Genomic DNA, 16,882 nt, shown 5'->3' with positions numbered 1-16,882 from the left:
CAGGCACAAGCATCAAGAATAACTGTTAAAAACAAAACAAAACAAAACAAAACAAAAAAAACAACAGAAAACAACAAAAAACAAAAGCTCTTGTGGGGAGTCTGTTTTTCAGAAAGTATAAATTATGTAATAATATTGTGGCACGTTAGACTTCAAATCATCCACACAGGCTAAAATACTGATGTTTTGGAACCAGGCATCATTCCCAGCAGAAATTCGTGTGTGTAGGGTAGGAAAATTCAAGTCTTAAGAGCATTTCTTGATGATTTGATTAACTCACTGACGGAGGGTTTTTCTAAACTATAATGGGTGGTGTTCCTTTATTTTTCCAGTCCACTGGGGTTTTAAAATATTGGGATAATACACTCCAGTTTTTGGGATGAATAATGAGTTTGCTTCCTTTGTAAAGTTCAAGAAAGCAATTGTGGCGATGGACAGCATGGATGAACAGAGCATCAGGTCTTAAGCACCTGAATGTGGAAATTCAACATAGGACTTCCCCCCCGCCCCCAAGCCTTGGAAAGTGTGCACACCCCCAGAGGCACACAAACCTCTTTTTTGCAGAACCCTCAGTCGGACTATGGGGGTATAGAAAAGTAAACGAATTTGGTGGTTTGTAAGGGGGTGTAGAAAAGTAAACGAATTTGATAGTTCGAAGGTAAAATGAACATAATTTGGGGTTGGATTCGATGGTGTTTGGGGGTGTTGGAGGAGATTATTGGTGTAACTGGTATTTGCCCTTCACCTCTGCCTGGCTAAATTGTGTTGTTCCTTTTAGCCGTGCTTTGATGCAAGCAGGTGGTCCATAGAGACCCAGAACCGAATCAGGCTCCGTGGAGTTGAGGCCTGGGTACGTTCAGGCATTTCTCCGGTTGGGAAAGTCCCCTACGGCGTCCCACCTCTACTGTTGCCGTGGGTAGGGATTGGCTACCCTTTTCAGCAGCTTCCTGCATCCTTGCACCTGGACTCCCTGCTCTGTAACTGCTTAGTTCCCCAAGGGCAGGGCCTGTGCCTGTCTGGGTTCTCTGCTCTCCCGAGCCTGGGCTAGCGTCTGACCCATGGAAGGCGCTCAACCCATAGCTGTGGCAGAAGTTAATCTTCACGACGACCTCACTGTCCCCCGTAGTCCGCTGAGCGCCAAGTGCCTGTCCCACAACTACACTGGTGCCTTCCCTGCCAGGACACCCACGGCTGCAGGTGTGTTAGCAGGCAGCCGGGCCGAGGAAGCCAGGGCCGGCTCGGTGGGCACTAGCTCATCACCGAGGTCCCCGTCCTTGAGGTCCCGTAGCGGCTGACGCAGCTGCCACGGCGGCGGCCTCCTCGCCAGCCGCTGGTGGAGGGGCGGAGCCCGTGTCGACCCCGCCTGCGTCTGGGCTGCGGACTACAACTTCCAGGATCCTTCGGGAGGGCGGGAGTGTGCCTCCGCGTACCCTTGGGGGCCAGGGGTGGTTAACAGCCAGCCCTTTCCGGGGAGTGCGCAACGGGAGAGGGTGCGACTCCAGAAACGCGGCGGCGGGCCCTGGAGCCGCTGGGGGGGTGGGGGGTGGGGGGTGGGGGTGGGGGGAGTGGGGGGGGGTGGCGTGTCGTGCGGTGGCCGCCGAGCGCATGCGCCCTGTGTGCCTGTGGCAGGCTTGGCGGCCTTTCGGAGCCGGCGGCTTTTTGCGGTCGTCGAGGGACTTTGGTGGCCTGTGAGACCGAGTTGCCGTGGTGACGGCCGGGCGTTGCGGCGTGTGACACCTGGATGAGGGCTCGCTGGAGGAGACTGGCGAGGCTGAGCGCTGGAGGTAAGCTGGTGCACGGACCGACGGCACTGCCCGCGGGGTCGCCCCTCTGCCACGGTGCCTGGAACCCAGAGGGCTCGGTGTTGGAGCCCACTCCTCAGACGGGAAGGAAGAGTGATGGTAGGGGCAGAGAGGCGAGCCCCTCAGGCTGCGGCTGTAGGATGGGTCAGCCCTTCCCCAGAGTGAGGGAGGAGAAGGCTTGGGAGGTGGGGAGAACTGCAAGACTGGATGTGTGGCGCGCTGGAGGCATCCGTTGCCTGGGCGATGTCAGGCCGCCACCGTTCCCCAGGGGGCACCGCTGTCCAACAGAAGCATAACGCGAGCTGCACGTGCGCTGAAGTCAAAGAAAGTGGTGAAATTTAACAGCGTGTTTTATTTAACCCACTGTATCCAAAAGTAGTATTTCAGCGTGTGCGATCCATGCAAGAAGTTATCGGTGAGATATTTTACATTCTTTTTTCCTTCACCAGCTCTTCAAAATCCAGTGTGTATTTGAACCGTACAGCACGTCTCAAGTCACGCTCAGCGCGCATAGACGCTTATGACTGCGCAGCTGCCCCACTGGACAGCACAGCCCCAGAGTGTTCTCTCGGCTGCCCCCTCAGCGGGGCTGGGTATAGAGGAGTAACTCAGATGTCATTTACTGCTGGCAGTAAGCCCTGCCTTGCCAAGGTTTCTGCCACTTAGGCATTCGGTCATTCCTTTCCTTTCATTCTGGGTTCCACTTAGCAAAGCACTGCCGTGTCTTTTATCTCCCTTCGAACTGCAGTGCCCGTAAGGCAGGTGGGACAGGTGATAACCTGATTTCACAGGCGAGGAGCACCCAGTTTTTACCTTAGCTTGCTGCAGGACAGGGCCAGAGCGTCTCATGGTTTCTTCCTCCTCCTCCAGCACTACCTTCCCAAGGCTCTGCTCTTCTCCCAAAAGAACAGGGACCCAGAAGAATGGGGAGAGATTGGGCTCCTCACAGTCTCTTTAGAAGTGAGTTGGGATTTCTTTTTCCTTTCTGAAAGCCTCCCTCAATTCTTAGGTACAGAGGGTATCATCCCTCTCCCCCCTCCCCCCGCCCCGCCCTGTAGTTTCTCTGCTGAGCCACTTGCCTTCAGGGGGTTGGGCCTCAAACCCCTCACAGATTGCCCGTTTTGGAAGCAGATGGAACTTCATAGGACACCCTTCTGCAGTTTTCTCCTCTCCACCCACCACTTGATCATTCATCACACCTTTGACATCTACTCTGTGCCTCAAACTTCTCTATTATGCCACATGCAAGACCCAGGCCTGGGCACGAAGGGACTTAGGGCCTGTTGGGGGGGGGGGGAGAGAACAGGACAAGATCTGAATGTGCAATGATGAAATAATACGAACCTGCATGGTTAACCACCCCTACCACAAGTTCAAACAGGTAGTACTAGGGGGAACAAAAGAAGGAGAAACTTCAGCTGCCTTTAGAGACCTAGAAGTGACAGTCGGGCAGTTTCCAGGCTAGAGAAGAGTATATGGCAAAGGCTCAGGGACGGAAATGAACGGTTCTTTTCAAGGACTAGTGAGAAGACAGGCTAGAGGAGAAGGTATGTCGGGGCACAAATCTAGGTTTATACATAAGTATAAACCCAGATGGTGTTTACACTCTTTTAAAAAATTATCGTGGCAAAATACATATAACATAGAAGTTACCGTTCTAGCCATTTTTAAGTGTACAGCTCGGTGGCATCAAGCACATTCACACTGTTGCCCAGCCATCGCCACAACCCATCCCCAGAACTTTTCCGTCTTCCCAAACTGAATCTCCGTCCCCATTAAACACTGACTCCACGTCTCCCTCCCACCCCCAGCCCCTGGTAACCACCATTTGACTCTCAATCTCTGTGACCTTGCTCTGCTAAGTGGAATCGATAGTATGTGTCCTTTTGTGTCTGGCTTCTTTCACGCAACACGATGTCCTCGCGGTAGGTGTGTACACGCTTGGCAGTCAGCTTCACGGGACCTTACCGTGTATGCATCAGGAAGCAGGGAGAAGAAGTTTAGAATGAAGATTGCCATGTTGCGGGCAGTATTTTAGGGCAAGCCTAGAGGGTGTTTTGAGGAGGGAAGACCCAAAGTGACCTGATGTGGTTCTGTGTGTATGTGTGTGGTTTGGGGTGGTGGTGGTGGTGGTGGTTGTTGTTGTTGTTGTCGTTGTTTTGGTTTGGTTGGTTTGGGTTTTGTTTGTTTTGTTTTGTTTAGCTCAGAAGCCTGGCAAAATCACAGCCCTTGTATGACCTAAACGAGAAACCACTAGTGGGCCTCAGGAAGCCCTCCGAGACTCTGTTGTTTTACACGTAAGAAGGGTTTCAAAGACCGAAGTTACAGTACTTTGCCAATGTGTAAAAGGAGGGAAAAAAGCCCCCACTTTTTTTTCTGGGACAGTTGGCTCAAGTAGTCACTCATGGATTCCTGCGGGGTTTCCTGTGGTCCACTAGGGAGGCACAACCTGGTCAGGCCTGTGCAGAGACCTGGGGGAAACGCTTGGTTTCTGGCGCCAGCTAGTTGTTTTCACTGGATGCAAGAAAACAAAGCAGAAGAAGAGTTCATCTTTTATTGTACTAGCCACGATAAAGCAGGTGTTTATTTACTGTGATTTTAGGTGAATTTTAAAATTAAGAAATTTAGGTCAATTTTCAAAGTGGCAAGTTTTTTTTAAAGATTGTTATTTACTTACATGAGTTGGGGGAGGGGCGGAGGGAGACAGAACCTTAAGCAGACTCCCTGCTGAGCACAGAGCCCGATGCGGGGCTCCATCCCATGACCCTGAGATCACGACCTGAGCTGAAACCAAGAGTCGGACAGTCAACCGACTGAGCCCACCCAGGCGCCGGTTTTTCAACACTCCACATTGCGTATAAATTCAGATATACAAATCTGTTATCAGTGCGACTCTTTTCAAGACCAGGGAAGTGGATTTAGAGCAAAAACTAAATGAATTAGATTTCAAGTTTTATCTCCATTTCTTGTGTCGGGCATATGAATTGGCACAAGACTTTCAGAGGCTTTGAGATCTAAATAAAACTATTGCTTTCCGTAGTTTAGGCTCACTTGTTAAACATGATTTACCCACCTGAGGCACAGTTTGAGAGATGCAGCTCAAAGGACTCAGCTCCTTCGCGGAGATGAGAATAATCTGTTCAGTTGCATTTCATGGACCAGTCAGAGCATAAACCGTTTTAGCCGTCATTGTCCCCATCATATAAAATTGTGTTGTTTGCATTGAGAATGTGATGTAGGACGCAGGGATGCAGCCTCTGACAAAGCCAGCTCCTCTAGAAGCTTCACTTTGAAAACTCTCTCGCCTCTGGGAACACCAGCATCCAGATTCTCTCCTGCCCTGTTGGCAAGGGGCATCAATCCCTGCAGTGCTTCAGCTATCTGAGCCAAGATTCCTGGCCTCCGGCTGCTTCTCGGGGAACTGTCATATATTTCCATTCTCTTATTTGTAAAAAATTGATTATAGAGTTTCATGATTGCTTCTTTTTTTTCCCCCCTGGCATTTCAAGATCTCCATTGTTTTTAAAAATCTTGCTTTTATTATTTTATCTCTCTAAAAATGACTCGAAAAATTTTAACAGTTGACTTTTGGGACTTGAATCCTAATCCTTAAATTTTTTAAACTGGACTTCAGATCACATTAATGGGTATGGGGGGGGGCGGCGAGGAGGGCATTTAGGAATCCATCAAACTAATGGCTTCTCGGGGAACTGTCATATATCTTCATTCTCTTATTTGTAAAAAGTTGATTACAGAGTTTAATGACTGCTTTTTTTTTTTGGCATTTCAAGATCTTTTTTCAAACTAATTCCTTTTTAATTTACAGTCAAAAGAAACTGCCTTAACATGATTATGACAACATTAAGAAATACAGAAGTCATCGGGAAAGCACCCGTGATCTCACTGTTCAATACGATCAACTTTCATGTGTCTGTGTTCCCTTTCAGGTTGCTCAGAAATATACACGGGCACTCATTGACTCTGTCACTCACATGCTAGGTGCTAGGCAAGTTCTAGAACCACTCTGAACGTATTTCTGCTATGAAAGGGTTTAAGAGGTGTATATACCTACCTCACAGGGTTGTTGTGAAGGTTTCATGGCCTACCCTCTATGTAACTTCTGACCGTGGTGCCTAGCATGTGTAGAGACACTCCACAAATATTATTTTCCTTCCTGCTTCCTCTCATCCTCAGAAACTCCTGCTGTTCCCAAAGGAATAATATTCCCTTGGGAATTCACTACTTTTTTTTGTTTGTTTGTTTCCCCCCCCCGCCCCCCCAACCCCCAAGGATACAGCCCTCGTAACTGCAGCAAAACCAGTGTGTTCTCAGGTACCAGCCATGTACCATTTCTAGATATTGGTGGCCACTGGGCACCAAGTATGGTGGCATGATCTCTTGTCTAGGAGTTGTCTGACTTCCATCCATTTGCCTGTGCTCCCAGAGCCGGTCCATTCTAGTCCCTGACCCTCCTCTTATAGGCAGCGGTCTTGGTTGTGTCTTTGGAGCACAAGCCTTCTGCTCCTTCTAGTTGTTGTGACGTGGTTCAGACCATTCCCTCCTACTGTTAACTCAAAACTCTTCTCTTCCATGATGGTGTCTGGGGTAAATCCAGCCCACTCTGCCCTTTCACTTGCATAATTGTCCCCAAGGCAGATTCTTTACCTTAAAGCCTCCTATCATTTGGTACACTATTTTTTTTAAAAGATTTTATTTATTTATTCATGAGAGGCAGAGGAGGAGAGAGAGAGAGAGAGAGAGAGAGAGAGAGAGAGAGAGAAGCAGAGGGAGAAGCAGGCTCCCAAGGAGCAGGGAGCCCGATGCGGGACTCGATCCCAGGACCCTGGGATCATGACCTGAGCCGAAGGCAGACGCTTAACCAACCATCTGAGCCACCCAGGCGCCCTCATTTGGCACACTATTGCTTTGCTGGGGCTTTTTTTCTTTTTCTCTTTTTCCTTTTAATTAGTAAAAAAGATGTTATAGGAACACTAACATACTTCTTCTTGTAGAAGAGAAGAAACTGTTTATGATTCTACTACTCAACAACACATGTCTCATATTCGTGCATTCCCTTCTAATCTTTTTGTCCATTTGTGTATCTATTTTTGTCATCGTATCTAACCTCTTCCACTTATGCATGTAATTATGAGGTTCTAGATGTTTTAATTCCTCAAGGAGACAGTGAGGGTGTTTTTAAGGTCAGACGGTAATTACCTTTGAACTTGAATGTGTTTGAAAGCAACCACAAAAGCACTGGAAACTTAAATGAGCCTAACAGACGCATTCAGAGAACAGTGAAAGGGACTGTTTTGCTGGAGTGTGGAGTCTGTGCGGGCAGGCGTCGGAGGAGATGAGACCAGACAGGTACATCAGGTCCAGGTTGGAAAAGGTCTAGAATATCACCTGAAGGAATGTGGTTTCATCTCAGAAGCAGTGCTTGCAGAGGATTTTTTTTAAAAAGACGCGTGCTGTGCCTCGGTTTGCGTTTCAGATGGCCGCTCTGGTTTGGACGATGGAATGGTAGGGGCGCCTGGGTGGCTCCGTTGGTTAAGCGACTGCCTTCGGCTCAGGTCACGATCCCGGAGTCCCGGGATGGAGTCCCACATCAGGCTCCCGGCTCAGCGGGGAGCCTGCTTCTCCCTCTGACCCTCTCCCCTCTCATGCTGTTTCTCTCTCTCTCTCTCTCTCTCAAATAAATAAATAAAATCTTTAGACAATGGAATGGTAGGACATGAGGTTAGAGGTGGCAGGAAATCCAGTTATAAGACAGTTGCAGGAATCCAACAGAAGGTTTGGCAGTGGGGATCCCTCTCTGCAAAGCAATAGCAGATGAAGGGACCTACCTGCTGTTGTCAGGACTTCCGACGCCATGGGCCAAAGGTGTGAAGTGTCCCATCCAAGTCTCACGCTCCCTTAAAGACCACCTCCTTCATAAATCCACTCTCAGTCATCCATCATCACCACCCCCACGTCTCTTCCTCCTCTGTTGTTCCAGCAGGCCTTATGCTCTCTACAATAAAACTAGTCATTTGACTTTGTACTCAGGGCTTTTGTTCTCAAATTGTTTTAATTATTCGCTTGACAAATATTTATTGAGCAGGCAGAGAGAGCTGGGGCTGGGAGGGATTGGAATTGGGAGTCCTCAGCATACACCAAGGGGCCAATCAAGCCAGTTCCTCGCGGCTGAATTTCCCATCTTACCACGCCCAGCATGTAGGGGCTCATTGGAATCTGCCTGAACCCTTTTCTTTCCTGATTAAACGACTTTCTGCTCGACAGAGATGTGTCTGCTCTTTTTTTTTTTTTTTTTGTAGTTTCCACGGAGTAAAGCACTCAGACACGTACTAGGTGCTCAGTAAGCATTGGGCTTGGAGCAGAGGAGACCTTCCTGTCCATCTTCCCACAATGCTACCAATTCCAGCCTTCCCCAGGGAGGCTCAGGGTAAGTAGGAATGGTTTGGGTCTTTTAGGGGGTCTGTGATATTTACAGATGTGCCCTCAGACTTCTGCCGGGAAGGTAGGAGTTAGCCGGACCTTGCTCAGAGGGATGTAGGTAAGGCAGGGACGCTGGGGAAAATACAGGACACCGATCCCCCTGGGTAAGGACAGCGTACCTTCTGTGGACCCTATGGGCTGAAGATGGGGAGCCAGGGCTCAGATTTGTGTTTTCTTGGGAACCAGAACCTGATAGTGTCCGTTTCTTTTTCCTTTTGCAAGCCCAGTGGCAAATGGGGTTGTTGATAAACCTCCTTATGCTGCTGCAGAGACTTTGGTCTCTCTCTGTCCTCTGGTCTTCTCGGTCAGACTCCACCGGAGATGTGCCCAGATTCCCAGGCTGTCTGGGAAGGCAAAGCCAGTTGTTCCTCGCAGCGGACAGTCTCCCACTCCCTCTCCCACACCCATCCCCCTTCCTTCCCTCCGGTCCTCCTTAGAAGTCAGGTTGGGCCCTGTGGACATATTCCTGGTACCACTCTGTGGGGTGTCCTAGAATACCGTCTCCTCCTGAAGGCCAAGTGATTAGAACGGATCTCTGGGACACCACTGTGTACCCAGCACAAATAGCTAAGTCCCCGTTGTTTTTCAAAAACCAGGGATTCCGGTTTCCAAACCAGACATGATTTCCCGGCTACAGCCAGCAGAGGAACCATGGATGCTGAAAAGAGAAGTGCCATGAGGTTTCTGTCCAGGTGAGTGAGTGAAAGCCAGGTGAGTTGACATCCTTCTGGTCAACAAAAGAGTGCATGGCCTTTTTCAATTCCTGGTAGTGAGAGCCGTTGTAGGTTTATTTTGTATCCCCCATGGGAGGTACGCATTCCTGATCCATTCACAGAAAGTGAAAACTGACCCCTTGGAGGCCCTGGATTGACATAGAGTTTGCAACTCTAGTCCTGAGAAGAAACAGTGAGTATTTGAAGAATTCTAAACGTTGTGTGGCGTGTTGTTGTCCTCTGCTACCTGGGTAGATTCAGCATTCGTAATTATGGGTGAGATGTTCCCAATTGCATTCTCCCTCACAGGACATTTACATCCCAGTCCGAAGAATACCATACTTAATAATGGCAACTCGACCCCAAAGAAAGCCGTGGAAGGAGGGTGACAAAGGAAACTATTTGTTGCATTTTGGGTTTTTTTGGTTTTGTTTTGTTTTTTTTTTTTTTAAAGACGTTCCTTCATTTGACAAAAGATTTCTTTTTACCCATTCGGATTTGCCTATGACAAAGATAATACATGCTCATTCTAGAAACTAAAAAAAAAAAAAAAAAAAGAGAGAGAGAGAGAGAGAGAGAGAGAGAGAGACATAAAGAAAAAAACACAAATGTCTTGAAATCCTACCTCCCGGAGACGATCATCATCTGCCTTTGTAAATAAGCGTTCTTCTAATCCCTTTCTTTCTGCACAACTACACGTGGAGAGGTGGCTACTCTGAGGTACACACTGTGATCCTCTGCCTGCTGTCTTGCCTTCAATAATGTGTTTTGGACAGCTTTCCGTGGGCGGTACATATATGGGTGGATATGGAAACTCATCCCCTTTAATGCCTGCATGGCGTTCCACCTTACCAGCGTGTCATAATCCATCTACCCCAATCCACAATCGATGAGGAGGTTGTTTCCAGGTTTTCATTATTCTGTATAACACCAAAATCAAACAACCTTATACTACATCTTTGTAGACTTGTCAGGGCTGGCTCCTGTGGATAAATTCCTTGCAGTGGTACCGGTGGGACAAATGGTGAAGTTCAGGTCATCTAAAGTACATTATTTCCCTGAAACAACTAATACGTTATATGTTAATAAATACATAAATAAAAAGAAAACTGAAAATGTCAGTTCAAATCAAGGGAACAGTTAGATTTTAATGCACTTCAAATTATCTGTTACAGGGCGCCTGGGTGGCTCAGTTGGTTAAGCGACTGCCTTCGGCTCAGGTCATGATCCTGGAGTCCCGGGATCGAGTCCCGCATCGGGCTCCCTGCTCAGCAGGGAGTCTGCTTCTCCCGCTGACCCTCTTCCCTCTCATGCTATCTCTCACTCTCTCTCTCTCAAATAAATAAATAAAATCTTTAAAAAAAAAAAAAAAAAAAAAAAAAAAAAACAAATTATCTGTTACAGTTTAAAGACAGTAACTCAAATTAAGAAGCTAATTGCTTCTTTGTTATATTTCCGTTTATTATGTTATCATTTTATGAGTTTTTAAAACAATTTTCTATTGAAGTTAAATAATGACCCAACCAATAAAAAACAAATAAAAAACTAAAACACGTTATCTCCTCTAAACCTACAACGGTCCTGGAACATTTTTAGCCAAATGCAAGATACAGCTGATTGGGTCTTAAATAACATTTTCTAAATAGTTCTCCCAGGTCTGTGAGGAAGACTGATGGCGCTGGGATGTGGGGGTTCCCTTTAGGTGCCTCATTTTCACTCAAGTCTCCAGCTTCTTGTTTTTAATTATCCTGGGCCTCCCTGACAGGTTGATGACTTTCTCCATTTTAGAGCCGAGCTCCTTAGTATTCGCTATTTGTATTTCAGGACGTCTCAAATCCGTATGCAGGTAATGGCAACAGATGATAACAAGAGCAAACACTTGTAGAGCATTTTACAGGGTGCCAGGCATGCGGTTATATGTACTCTTCTACAGCTTAGTTCATCGGACAGAAAGCCTTAGGTCGCAGTTGCCATCATCTTCATTTCACCGATGAAGAAATGGAGGCCCCAAAAGACGAAGTGATCTGTCCAAATCCACCCAGCAACTCTGTGGTTGAGCCAGGAGTAAGACCCGTGCAGTTGGCTCCAGAGGCTTACAGGTGCATCTAAGGCAGTGCGCCTTCCCTTACCAGTTCACAGAGGTGGTGGGCACAGGTGCTCCGTGCTCTAGCTAGCCAGCTCCTGCGAGCCGCCAGTGGTATCCCCTCCTCGCCCTCCATCTCAGTTGAATTAAGATGTGGCGGTTACCTGTGTTCACTCGGTAGGACACACGCCTCTTCTTGTTTGTGAATGAACCCTCCAGGGCTGATACGCGCGATCCTGCTTTCTACATCTCTTTCCCCTCCCTGCTGTTCAAAAAGCCGAGTTCAACCCCACTCACTCCAGAACAAAAGTCCCTTCTGGTCCCCTATTCAAGGCAGCGGGCAGTTTTGCATAGGAGCTCAATTCTTTCGTGCAGTTCTAAACTCCAGGGCTGGAGGAAACTGGGAGTTCTTCCCTGCTGGCTTGTAAATAATGTCTCTTGTTGGCAGAGTTCCTTTTAATCATACAAGTATGGTGTGTTGGTTGCAGAAAAAGATTTAACAGGCAGAAAAGTGTAAAGGAGCAAATAAAATCACTTGTTAGAGAAAAGCGCTATTCATGTTTTAGTGTATTTACTTCCATTTTTTAAGCACGCGTGTAAGTATATACGTGCTTAGAGTTGTACATTAACTACAAACAGATTATGGTCATGTACTTGTATACTGATTTTTTAATTTTTTCTGAAGATTTTATTTATTTATTTGAGAGAGAGAATGAGAGAGAGAGAGAGAGAGAGAGAGCGCGCGAGAGCGAGCATGAGGGGGGGAGGGTCACAGGGAGAAGCAGACTCCCTGCCGAGCAGGGAGCCCGATGCGGGACTCGATCCCGGGACTCCAGGATCATGACGTGAGCCGAAGGCAGTCGCTTAACCAACTGAGCCACCCAGGTGCCCCTATACTGATTTTTTAAAAGATTTTACTTATTTGTTTGTTTGAGAGAGAGAACACAAGCGGGGGCCGGGGAAGGGCAGAGGGAGAGGGAGAGGGAGAAGCACATTCCCCGCTGAGCAGGGAGCCTGATGCGGGACTCGATCCCAGGACCCTGGGATCATCATGACCTGAGCCGAAGGCAGACATTGAATTGACTGAGCCACCCAGGCACCCCTAGTATACTGATTTTTGTTTAGTTTTATTTCATAACCATTTTTACAAATCATTAAAAATTCTTCAAAATCATGATCTTCGATGACTGAGCATCTCATCATCTAGATACATAATTTAATCATTTCTCTGTTGTGGGAAATTTAAATTTTTCCCTTTTTATAGTGATTACTCACACTGTTGTGAGCATCCTTGCATCTAAATGTTTCTCCACAGCTGTGTCTCCCCCCCCCCGCCCCTTCTAGAATAAGTAGAACATGAATTTTCAAGGTACTTGGTTTGTGTTATGAATTACTTATCAAAAGGCTTTCCAGTTTACATTCTTGCAGCGGTATATGAGAATGTGTATGTCACCGCACCCTGCCAGCATGTACTGTAGTTTTTAAAAATCCCTGCCAATTTGAAAAGGGCAAAACCGTTTTCATTTTGAACTTTTTTCAAGTGTTTATTGAGCACATCTTATACCCCTGTTCCTCCAGGTTCCCCTCTCGATGACGGGATCTGGGGAACAACAGACCCTTAACCTGAACGTCTAGACTGTCTTACTCCTTCTAGTTACCTCCCTGAAGCGTGCCCTTCTGCCGGCACTCTGGAGCCCATCCTAATTCCTCCTCCTACTCTTGCCCCCGTAATTATTACATCTTCTCTCTCTTCAGTAACTTCATACTTTCCTCTTGAAGCCATGCCTGCTCTGCCTTCCATCAGAATCAGAACCTCGTGCTCACTCCTATTACCTTTTCTAATATGAAGCGTGTCTCCTGATTTTGTGAAATTCCTCTAGTGCGAACTCAGCATGTGACCCCTGCCCCTTAGGGAGATCCCCATTGGCTGGGGGATCTCACTGTTGTTCTCGTACGGCTCTCTGCCAATTTGGACAGTGCAGATTTTCTTTCTTCTTTTTTCTTTCTTTCTTTCTTTCTTTCTTTCTTTCTTTCTTTCTTTCTTTCTTTCTTTCTTTCTTTCTCTCTTTCAAGATTTTATTTATTTATTTATTTGACAGAGAGAGAGAGAGAGAGAGAGAGACAGCGAGAGAGGGAACACAAGCAGGGGGAGTGGGAGAGGGAGGAGCAGGTTTCCCGCCGAGCAGGGAGCTCCCTGTGGGGCTTGATCCCAGGACCCCGGGATCATGACCTGAGCCGAAGGCAGATGCTTAACAACTGAGCCAGCCAGGCGCCGCCAGTGCAGATTTTCTTAAAAACATTTGCTTTGTCACCATGTGCTACGCTCTTGATAGCTTTGCCTACTACTGGACCTCTTCCAAATGCTCCTTGGTTCCTTTCCCTTCACCAACTGTGTCTTTCACGTAGCTGCTACTCGCTCGGTTTACTTTAGAAAACACATAGACCTTTTAGGGATTGCCTTGTAATTATCGAATGTTGTCACCAATGGGGGGCGGGGGCAACTCAGACAGTGAGTTCTGAGAGTAGTGGCCCTCAGTGTTGTACGTTGGGAGGAGGGAGTTCCTGCCTTCTTGCTGAGGTTGAGTTTTCTTGCCAAAATGTGGTACAAAAACTGTAGCCCAGGTACGACTCTGTTCATCAAAACAAATTGAAACTTGGGTACTAACACAGTGCCGACTCAGGTTATCTTCACAACAAACTTGATATTTACAAATTGTCTTTCATATAATTTTGCCTATGGTTCACTTGATGTCATAATTTCACAGTCCTACTACTGCTACAAGACGGAACTCTAGATTATAGAGTAGCCAAGTCACGGTGGCATCAAAATCAATAAATGGATCAGAAAAGAGACTACTTGTGGGATGCACGTGCACCTGTAGGTACAATATACACAAAGGAGACAGCAATCATCACTAGGGAAGGATGATCAAGAGACGATACCAGAACATTCAGCTCTTTGGAGGAAAAGTCAGTGCAGAGCCTTAATGCATGCCATACTCTAAAATATGCATCAAAAGGATTGAAGGCTAAGTGTAAAGAAAAATATTAGAGTAAAATACCAGTGAATACTTACATCCTCTCTGGATAGGAAAGAATATTCTGAGCTTGAAAACAACGAAAGGAATTACAGAAGTAAGATCTTAATAAATTCAACAAAATAAAAGATTTTAAAAAGCCTTCACATCAAGCATCATAGGCACAACTAAACTGTAAGTGAAAGGTGGAACAAGATAGCTGCAACAAATATAATGGACAAAACGTTAATATGTGAATCGGTCTTAATGTTGGAAAATAAAAACACTAAGTCTCTAGCAGCTAAGTGGGTAATTGATAGGTACAGGCAGCTTACCAAGGAAGAAATGCAGGTAGCCACTAGGTATTAAATCCTACTATAATTACTCATCAAAGAAAGGCAGATCAAGAAAGGATAACTTTTGCCATTTGTGACTGAAAAACCCAAAAAATTGTTTTTCAAGAAATCGAAAAACAATTAAAAAATGATAATTTGCGGGAAAACAAACGGGCACTTTCATTGGCTGGCATTAAGAAAGCAAATCGCTATTTTCTTGCCAAAAGGCCTGCTAGAGAAGCTGTATCAACAGTCTGAGAGGTGTTTTTATGCTTTGACCCTCCAGTGGTATTTCTAAGAGATCACCTGAAATGCAAATAAATAGTCGTGTAACAAGATGCTTAATTGAAACATTACAAACGCATTAAATTGTGTAGGGTATGATAGCATATGATAGAATATACCAATCAATCATGCAAAAATAAAGAACAGGGGTACACGGTTAATGTTTTGCTAAAGAAAAAAACCAAAACGTGGAATTGCGTACGTAGATAGCATAACCTTAACTATGAAAAAACAGCTAAAAGTAACATGAATTCATATTACATGCCAGGCGCTGGGCTGAGCATCTGGGCCTGTGCTCGCTCCAGGAGTCCTCAGAGGAGTCCTGGGGCGGGCGGGGAGTGGGCACTGTTATGACCCCGTTTTCTCCAGATGAGAACCCCGGGGAGTGGGGGGAGGGGGGGCGGGCAGAAAGATTCAGAGACTTGCTCAGAGTCCCACAGCTCCTCAGTGGATGTGCTGGGACTCTAAGCCAGGCTGGCAAACTGTACAGCCCAGGCCCTGCAAATGGCAGAAAGATCCTCAAGGCATGTGAGCAGCAGTGACAGTCCTGGAAGCAGAGCTGAGGGCCATACAGCGTACTGGTAATGGTGACAGCCCCGGGAAATACCTGAGTAAGGACCTAACCATATGTGGGTAGCAGTGATGGATGCTCCCTGGGTAGCGAACATGTGTTGCTTCTGCCATCAGGACAAAAACTCAAGAACACTGATGTCTTTTTTTTTTTTTTTTTTAAAGCCTCAGAGAAAAAGACTGGATGTACATGTGCCACACTTTCATGGCAACTGCCTGTGCGCAAGACACAATGGCAGCGAGTTCTCAGTTCCTGTTCTCCAGCCAAGTGCACACTCCCAGACACGGGGGCACAGGAGCCCCAGCGGGTTGGGCCCTGATATTCAGCTCCCACATGCACCTAGGCATGGCCCTGTTGGCAGCCTTCTGCTGCGGCAGGTATTGGGGTGTCTTTCTGGCATCTTTTGGGCTGTCACCGCTTCCCTGTCCCCAGGGCCCTGCTGGGTACCTCCTTGCACGCCATTTCTCTGTGCACACCACCTGCTCACTCTCAGCCGGGTCAAACTTGTTGCACACGTGGCACCCAGGTCCAAGCATAATGACGAGCAAGGGTGGCCGGGTCCTGCTGAAAATGGAAAGGAAGAGAGCAATAGAGGGGCTAAAGGCCGAACTGGTACAGGCCTTTCAGCTCACCCTTACTAAGTCCCTATTCCAGAAAGCACACCCAGCGCCAGACACGGGGCCTGCGGACGTGGGCTCTAAGCCCGGGTCCTTCCCAGGCCCTCTGTCTTGTCCTGGGGCTGCCCGTAGACCACGAGATGTGGGGGCCAGCCCCAGGGCAAGATGGGACATCCAGAAGGAAGCCAGATCGGTGGTTCAGGAAGGAGGTGCATGTCAGGCAAGACCCACGCCCCCCACGCGCACTCCCACCCCATCCTGGGCGTCCGACTCCCTGGTAGAGACCAAGGAGCCGGACTGAAGGGGCTTGGCACAGCCTTATGGTCTGGAGGGGACGTGGACACCCGCGGGCAGGGGGCCAGATGGGGCTGCGCGGGGAGATGGGGAGCCTCCCGGGGAGCCGGTAGGTTTGAGCTTGGCTGAAGGGACACCTTTGCCCACCTTGTCCCAGAGCCTTTGGGGTCCTTCCTGGGGCAGAAACTGGACCCTGGGCGAGGCCTGAGGAAGGCCCCAGGCAGGCCACGGGGCCTTGGGGTGAGCAGGACCAGCCCACGGCCCACATACGCGCCGTGGACCCTGCGTCCCTTGCCAGGCCTCTCACCTCCCCGCTCAGCCTGCGGCAACCACGCAGTGTGAAACAGGGAGCTGCTGCCCCCTAGATCGCACTTGGTGTTCCCGGGGGCTGGGCTTCTTTGACCCGGAGCCAAGCACATCGCCTGTTGTTGGAGGCCCTCCACCTTGTCGGGCACAGCCCTCGGGACGACCCGCGCCCCGCCCCCCCCTCCCCGCCACACACACTGCCCCCGTCCCCTCCCCTTCCCCCCCCGCCCCCCCCCCCCGACACACACTGCCCCCTCACCCACATCCCTGGTGGATCTGGGACGACTCCTCCCTCTCCTGGGGCTCTAGCTGTGCCGCTCTGAGCTGGGGCCTGTTGCCTCAGGCCTCGTCTCTGTCTCTC

The 16,882-nt window shown here is 48.2% G+C and overlaps 1 long non-coding RNA gene across 1 annotated transcript in view; it reads left to right on the top strand.

Annotated features, from left to right (window-relative positions):
• Positions 1-1,401: 1,401 nt before the first annotated feature.
• The window catches only part of LOC114201613 (uncharacterized), a 36,256-nt gene continuing 20,775 nt past the window's right edge, over positions 1,402-16,882 (top strand). The window contains exons 1-4 of the long non-coding RNA XR_003607669.1: positions 1,402-1,490; positions 1,630-1,784; positions 8,120-8,247; positions 8,897-8,992. This is a non-coding gene — a long non-coding RNA (uncharacterized LOC114201613). The remainder of the gene's footprint in view (positions 1,491-1,629; positions 1,785-8,119; positions 8,248-8,896; positions 8,993-16,882) is intronic.

Source organism: Eumetopias jubatus, unplaced genomic scaffold (genome assembly GCF_037043125.1).
Source record: "Eumetopias jubatus isolate StellerSeaLion01/CBP00866 unplaced genomic scaffold, mEumJub1_p1.0 scaffold_11, whole genome shotgun sequence".
NCBI classification, from domain to species: Eukaryota; Metazoa; Chordata; class Mammalia; order Carnivora; family Otariidae; genus Eumetopias; species Eumetopias jubatus.
Note: the sequence above shows the minus strand (reverse complement) of the source record. Positions and strands in the feature narration are given on the sequence as shown.